Source organism: Rhinolophus sinicus, linkage group LG04 (genome assembly GCF_036562045.2).
Source record: "Rhinolophus sinicus isolate RSC01 linkage group LG04, ASM3656204v1, whole genome shotgun sequence".
Lineage (NCBI taxonomy): Eukaryota > Metazoa > Chordata > Mammalia > Chiroptera > Rhinolophidae > Rhinolophus > Rhinolophus sinicus.
In genome coordinates this window covers 122,667,687-122,675,413 of record NC_133754.1, presented here as the reverse complement: position 1 = coordinate 122,675,413, position 7,727 = coordinate 122,667,687, and the positions used below count along the sequence as shown (strand labels likewise).

At 37.1% G+C, this 7,727-nt stretch overlaps 2 pseudogenes; both read right to left on the bottom strand.

Moving 5' to 3' along the window:
* Positions 1-1,540: 1,540 nt before the first annotated feature.
* On the bottom strand, positions 1,541-1,859 carry LOC109458614 (large ribosomal subunit protein eL42; annotated as a pseudogene).
* A 4,728-nt stretch (positions 1,860-6,587) lies between these two features.
* On the bottom strand, positions 6,588-7,057 carry LOC109458613 (small ribosomal subunit protein eS26; annotated as a pseudogene).
* Positions 7,058-7,727: the final 670 nt, after the last annotated feature.

The following is a 7,727-nucleotide window of genomic DNA, read 5'->3' as shown; positions in this document are numbered from 1 at the left end:
CTTAACATAATGTTCTCTAGGTCCATCCATGTTGTTGCAAATGGTAAAAGACAAATGCCATATTTTGTTCTTTAGATTCCACATATAAGGGAGATCATATGGCATTTGTCTTTCTCAGTCTAACTTGTTTCACTTAGCATAGTACCCTCTGGGTCCATCCCATATCGTGTCATTTTAATTCACTTCTGTATATGTTAATTTTTGAACAGATATTTTTTCACATAACCAAAATACCATTAATACGCCTAACAAAATTAACAATAATTCTCTAATAACTTAGAATACCCAGTCCATGTTAGAATTTCTTCAATGGTGTCAAAAATATGTTTTAGAGTTGATTTTCTCATATAAGGTCCATTCATCGATTGCATGCCATTGCTGTCTTTTACACATCTTCTTAAATATTAGCCTAGAACAGTCTTTCCTTTTTTCCTCACATGCCATCAACTTGCTGAAGAAATTTGCCCAGTTGTCCTGTAGAATCTTCTATATTCTGGATTTGTTTCTTGTGACATAATTTTACTTGCTCCTGCATGTTCTACATTATTGCAGAAATAATGTACATTTAAAAGCATGATTGGATCACATTAAATTTTTTTCTAAACCTCATAGATGATACTTTGTACTTCATATTGACATCTGGAGGCAAATAACATCTGATTTCTAATGTTTGGTAATGCTGAATGGTTATTGATCACTTCAACTCATCGTTTAATGTATGTTCATGACAATTGTTTGAAAACATTTTTGGTTAGATCTTGCAAAATAGTGAGTTTCTGATTCTACATTCCTCTCACATTTGTTAGCTATAATTATTCTATGTAGAAAAAAAAAAAAAAAAAGTGCCACTCATCCACTAGGTCAAAAGGGTATGATCGATGGTGGACTTGGTTTCAGCCTTTTCCCAAAGAACTTTCTTCCTTTCAGTGGGGAATGGAAATTGGAGACACCATCTGGAGTCTAAGGGCACTCATTGCTCTGACTTGCCATTGCTTGCAGGTCTTTTTAGTAGAGAGAACTTGTCAATATGTGTTTTCAAAACAAGACAGATAAAGTCCTTTTACATTAATATTTCTAACTCAATTTTAAGATATAGAGATTTTCACTTCTTGAACTTTTTTCTCTCAAACCAAAAATCCTTGTTCTCACTGACATTAACACAAATACTCTATCCTGCAACATCCTATAATAGTTTTAAAATAAAAATACTAATACTAGTACTAAAATTAAGTCTACAGAATAGAGTTTAAAATCTTCATTTGCCTAATTATGAATGAGAACTGAGCATTACTTACACACACACACACACACACACACACACACCCTGATTTCTTTTTCTGTGCTTTCTCTTCATATCTTTTGCCATTGTTTTGTATTTGATACTTGATTGTTTCTTCTTAATTATGAGGAGTGCTTAAATATTAGGGGTATCAAAACTCTACAAGTTGTAAACATTTTTTTCAGTTTACCATTTTTTATTTTTTGAAATGAATATAACGTCAGGATTTTGTTGTCTTTATAATGAAGCAAAAGATGGAGCTTAGAACTGGACCACTTGGCCCTTTCTCCTCGTATCTCCTCCCAATTCAAAATGTTTGCATCTCTTAATAGCCAGCATTCTTGTAGAACTGCTGTTGGGCTAACCATATTTAAGTCTCAGCACAATCTGCTTTGTAGTTTTAGCTTTTTCCCAGGAAATTTCCTTAGTCTGCTCACCATAATCATTCTGCTTGTTGTCACCATGACTCTTTCTAGGCATACAAAGAATCGTTGCCTTTCTTGTACTGTGTCACTTTGTGGGGTTGGTGCTTGCCACACACTTTATAGAAAGCCCCCTAGGTTTTAGGAATATTCACCATGTTTGGGGGAGTGCTATCAGCATGCAGAGAAAGTTCTTTTTTTTTTTTTTTTAACTCTGTATATTGTGTTTTATAACACAAAAATTTTGTTTCTAATTTTTATTTAGTCAAATTTATCAAGTTGGTTCCTATATCACTTTTTGATTTTGAATCAGAGAGAAGTTTTACCCCTAGCTTATAAAGGAGTCCATCCATGTTTTTTTCTACTATGCGGTTTCTTACACTGATCCCCTTGGTATTCATACAGGTGTATAGTGTGAAGAGCAGATTTCATTTTACTTTTTCCATATGGCTCCTCAGTTGGCAAAACACAGTTTCTTTTTAAAAAATCTATTTTAGACCTCCCTTTCTGGATAGGTTGGACTAGCTTGTATCTTCATAATACAAAATAGAAACAGTAGAATATAACTGATGATAATAATAATAATGCAAAATGAGTTGTTTGTAGGTATTGCTGAGCTATCCTGTCCTTCAGGACGTGAAGGGCCCAGTTACTGGAGAGCAGGGAAGTGCATTGTGATGAATCAAATATTCGTTGCCATCCTTACCGTTGAAGAATTGTACTGACGTGTAAGAGCCCAGGGCTGAGAGGCTGAGAAGCCAAGCATAAAGCAGACTAAAAGGTTGAGGAGATCTTGAGTTCATGATTTAATGAGTTTTGACAAATGTATCCTGTCTTGTAACCAACACTCAAACAAGATATAAAATATTTCATCACCCTGGAAAACTCCATTATGCTTCTTTTCAGTCAGTACTCTGAAGAAGCAACTACTGTTATGACTTCTTTCACCATAGTTTAGTTTTACCTGTTTTGGAATGGAATCATATAACATGCACTCATTTGTGTCTTTCTTATTTTGTTAAACATAACAGTTTATATGTTCATCCATGTTGTTTGTATCAGGATCCGTTTGGGTTTCAAATGGGGTAGTTCACTTTTGGGCAGTGGAGCTGTTATCCTAAACTATAACCCCGTGGCTTGGGTCATTGGGTACTTTGTATCCCTGCCTCACCTGTTTACCCTCCTACTGGGGTTAGACCTCTCTGTCCTTTGTGCCTCCACCTGACCTTATGAATCTTTCCCCCGAGATACTACAGTCTTTGTAGGCAGAGGCCTATGGCTTAAGCATTTTTTATCTCCAGGTTTAACAGAGTCTCTATTCCATGGTAGGTGGCCAGTATATGAAAGACTTGACTAAAATCCTGCTTTTAATGGATTGATCACCTGAAAGTATGGCACGGCCGCCCAACAGTCGGTTGCCTTTGAACCACCTCTCCTCCCGTGCTTTGAACAAACCCTCAAATGTGTTATCTTGGTTTGTTCTATTGGATCATTGCCTAACATTGTGAGGGGCAATCCAAGCATGGAGTCAGTTAAATAAAACTGCAAACTGAGTAGCATACTACTTGGCATTCATTAGTTGTTCAGTAAGTGAAGAGAGAGAAAGAAATGGGGAACTCAAACTCAGTCCTCTTTGGACCAGTCGTTGAAACCACAGAGGTTCCACTATGTCCTGCAGCCAAGCATAGTCAAACTATAAAACTATTCTTATTGTTTCAAAATTAAAGGAGATTTTGGTCGGCCGGTTGCTCAGTGGTTGGAGGGCAGTGCTCATAACACCAACGTCGCCGGTGCAATTCCCACATAGGCCAGTGAGCTGCGCCCTCCACAACTAGATTGAAAACAATGAGTTGACTTGGAGTTGAGCTGCGCCCCACACAACTAAATTGAAAACAACTTTACATGGAGCTGATGTGTCCTGGAAAAACACACTGTTCCCCAATTTAAAACAAAAAATTGTTTAAAAAAAACACAATTGCCATTTTTAAAAAGTTCATGCTATTTTATGTATTCTATCTCCATCAGAAAGTAAGTACCTTGCAGGAAAGAACTATGTCTTCCAGTACTTTTATCACTTGCCACAGGACCAAACTATGGTTTTATACACCCTGGACACTCAAACATGAAGAACGGGGTGGTAATGAGTGCAGAACAGAATAATGAAATAGATCTAATCCCTGAGGGGCTCAAGAACATACAATACCACATAAAAGCTTATAATAACTGTCACTCATGATAGCAGAGCAAAAGGCACAAAAAGATAAAAATCAAAGAGAACATCTGGATAAAAAGTGAGAGGAAGCAACAGAAGAGGAACTTTGCCATAAGAATGTTCTATAACTGTGAATTTCCAAACTCAAGGGAAAGGTTTAGAAAAATATATGAGGCTCCACTTGCAGGGAACTCAGTTTTCTTAGCAAGTGGATTCAGTAATTGGAATTTTTGTTCCTTATTTTCCTCTGGGAGTGTGTGGATGAGAATTAATTAATGTGGTAAAAATTTTGCAGTACCTTTGAAAATTGTAACTTCTTAAAGACCCAAATTGCACTACAATTGTGTAATTTGGGTGATAATATGAGAATGGGTAAAGAAGACGCAGACCTACCAGACCTGTGCCCTTTGAGGTTTCAGGCCCCAGACTTAAGATTATATAACTGGAGAAGGAATACAACGGAGGAAGATAAATATTACAGATTTATAACAGATGATTGTCAGCCTAATTGCATTGCTTTGTGCATAAACCACACCTGTTAGGCTACTGGGGCACCTTTCAAATTTGCATTCTCAAGTTGAATTCACCATCTGTAAGTCTCCATCCATTTCATTATTTTTTCTTATCTCTCATCTTTTCAGAAGTTGTTTAAATAACTATTGCTGAGTAATAAACCACTGAATAGGGTAATACAACTACTCTGTCATGCTCACAAATTCCGTGGATCAGAGAAAATACTACAACTAATGGCTTGTGTCTGCTCTACAATAGCTCAGGCTTCATATCACTGGGGGTGAGTAATACAGTGGGAACAAATACCTGGAGGCTTGGGTCCTTGCACATCTGATACCTGGGCTGGGGGAACTCAAAACTGGGCTCGGCTGAGAATGTCTCTTCAGTTTCTCTCAGCATTATAGTTGGGTGCTAAGAGGGAGAGTCTTGAGACCAAGCATGCCAAGAAAGCCAGGCAGAAGTTCCATGGTCTTTCTGGCCCAGCGCCACAAGTTTCATATCTTCACTTCTGCAATACTCTATCTTCAGAGCAGCCATAAGGACCTTAAGATTCTAGGGGAGGAAGAGGACATGGAACCAACCTCAATGGGAGAAGGGTCAAAGAATTTGAAGCCACAAAAAAAACAAAAAAGTAACCACCACATCTGTACATTAAAAAATAAATAAATAAAGATGGTATTTTTAAAGCAACATTTTCCAGACTTGCTCAAAAGAAAGGTTAGCATTTGTTTCTGGCCTTTTGGCTTTTAATAGTAATAAGCCCTTGGCTAATAGGATTCTGGGTTAGATTCTGCCAATGAGGCAGTTGCATATTTGGAAGTTGGAAGAGAGGCCATTTTTATTACCTGGCAACTGTGGGCAGATTGTACATCTCTGCCTCAGAGCTGGTCAGTTGAGTTCATTAGTGGAGATTTCCTTAAATGTCTACAGTTCCCTAATTTCCTAAAACCCAGCGTTTCCTCCCCCAAACTCTTTCCCCCAGCCCTTCCATCAGTCTGTGAGCATTAATTCCCTATATTAAGTTCCTTCTTATTTGAAATACATGTAGAAAATTACCTGTTTTCACGATAGGCCCTTTAAACTATATAATTCATTTACATATTTATATTTACATTGGATGGGAATTCTTTTGTAAATAGTTTCTGATGCTGGGATATATTCCATTTGATAATTGGAAAAACATACCTTTATTATATGGTGATAGCTAATTTTATTTACTCAATTACCTTATACTTAAGGTCTCCTAATAATTTAAAATAGGTAGAAAAATATGTTTTGCAACAAGTTAGTATTAATTTGCATCTGAGACAGTTTTTAATAATGAAAAGAAGGAAGAGAAGAAAACATTCTGACAATACCCCATTTGGGAGTAAAATGCCATGAATACAAGGAAAGCTTAAATAATTTAATAACCCTCAAAGGGATATGAACTACTCATGAAATACTACTCGTGGAATTCTGATATTTTAAGACATTTGAAATAGCAAAGAAGAAAATGTGTTCTAATTTAGCTTCTTTTGTCCTTTTTTGGTATTCTCTTCCAGTTTTAAGTTTTGATCAGAGCGTCTGTCTACATTACTCTTAGGGAAATAAATATCTATGACACTGCTCATCTATATTTATGGAACAGAAAGTGGTAATGAGATATTTCATGTATTTTGTCAATAAATGTATATTTAATATAAGATGCAAGAGCACTACTAAATCTATGGGAGTCAAAGACAGAAACTGCACTGTATTTGCTCCTGAAAATCACTCAGTAATTTCAAAGAAAATAAGAACAGGTTTTTAAAAGGTTATAGTCAAGCTTGAATGTAGCTGAGATTGGGGCAATACAAAAGATAATTTGGGGTAAATTTTCATGGTTTCTGACCACTTGAAGGAAGTTCCCAAAAGTAACATATTATTCTTGATCCTTTGTATATCAAGACCCCCCCACCCCCTCCACACACCACACACACACACACACACACACACACACACACACACACAGAGTCAAGACTGTTGAAATTTTTGTTATTTGGAATTTTCCAGGCAAATATCCCTTTGCTAGTTGAGACTGTTTAAATTAAATTCAGGAACTCTGCTTTGATAGATATTATGCCTTGAATACTTGAGACTTTGATGTCAACTGATAGATAAATCTGATCCCAGAGCCTAGAAAGCAGGCATGTGTGTTTGTGTGTGTGTACATGAGTGATTCTCTTTTTTTTTTAAAGTAAAAATTTCCATTTTATTTTTTCACCCAGAGAATATTTCTTCAGTCCTTAAGGACTTAGCTCCTTACATGGGCTTTGGTGGAGGTCGTGAGGCAGCACCCACAGGTCTAAATCGAGGTGGGGGTGTTCGGTCCTTCTGGGCTTCATAGGAATGATTCCTGACTACCTTGCTGTGAATGGCACAACTCACACAGTAATGTAATTTCACATACAGCTTGGGAAGTACATAGGCGTTGAAGATACTCGCTTCGGAAATGTCCCTAACGGCTGCAGCCTCTACTATGTTTCCAACGACGAACTTGTTAATGGCCTTGTGCTTGGGGAGGCATCAGGCACAGCTGGTGCAACGAATGGGCTTCATGTGGCCGCGGCCCTTTATGGCATGACCATTGTTCCTTCGTTTCTTGGTCATCTTGGAAGCGAGGACCCGAGAGAGGAGTTATATCTCTTAGTATGTTGACTGTACTGTGTCACCTGCTCCACCGGTGAAAACACAGGGTTATTATTGGATGTGGGTCGCCTAGACCACTTGGGTGCACTTTGCTGCTTGACCATATTCATAATCTCTGCTAATTTCTGTGCTAATGAATGCTTTCGATCACTGAAGGCATTGAACAAAGGTTAGAAAAATTCTGCATTGCTCTGAAATAAATTCCAAATTCATGCTTGTGGATTGGTGGAATGATATTTGCCTCATTGGATAATATTAGCAAACATAAATTCATGGAGCAGAGTCTGTATCCAATGATCTATCATGCATTCTGGGTAAAATATGACTTACATACATCTATGGATCCCTCAAGGAGCATAGAGACTTATAAAGATTGGCAGCTATGGATAGATCAGCCAAACAGAAAATAAATAATGAAATAGCAGCCCTAAATGACACATTAGATGTATTGGACATAATTGACAAATATAGAGCACTTCATCCTAAAATATCAGACTATACATTCTTTTCTAGTGTACATGGAATATTCTCAAGGATAGACCATATATTGGGACATAAAATCAGCCTCAGCAAATTTAAGAAGATTGAAATCATACCAAATATATTCTCTGATCACAAGGCTTTAAAACTG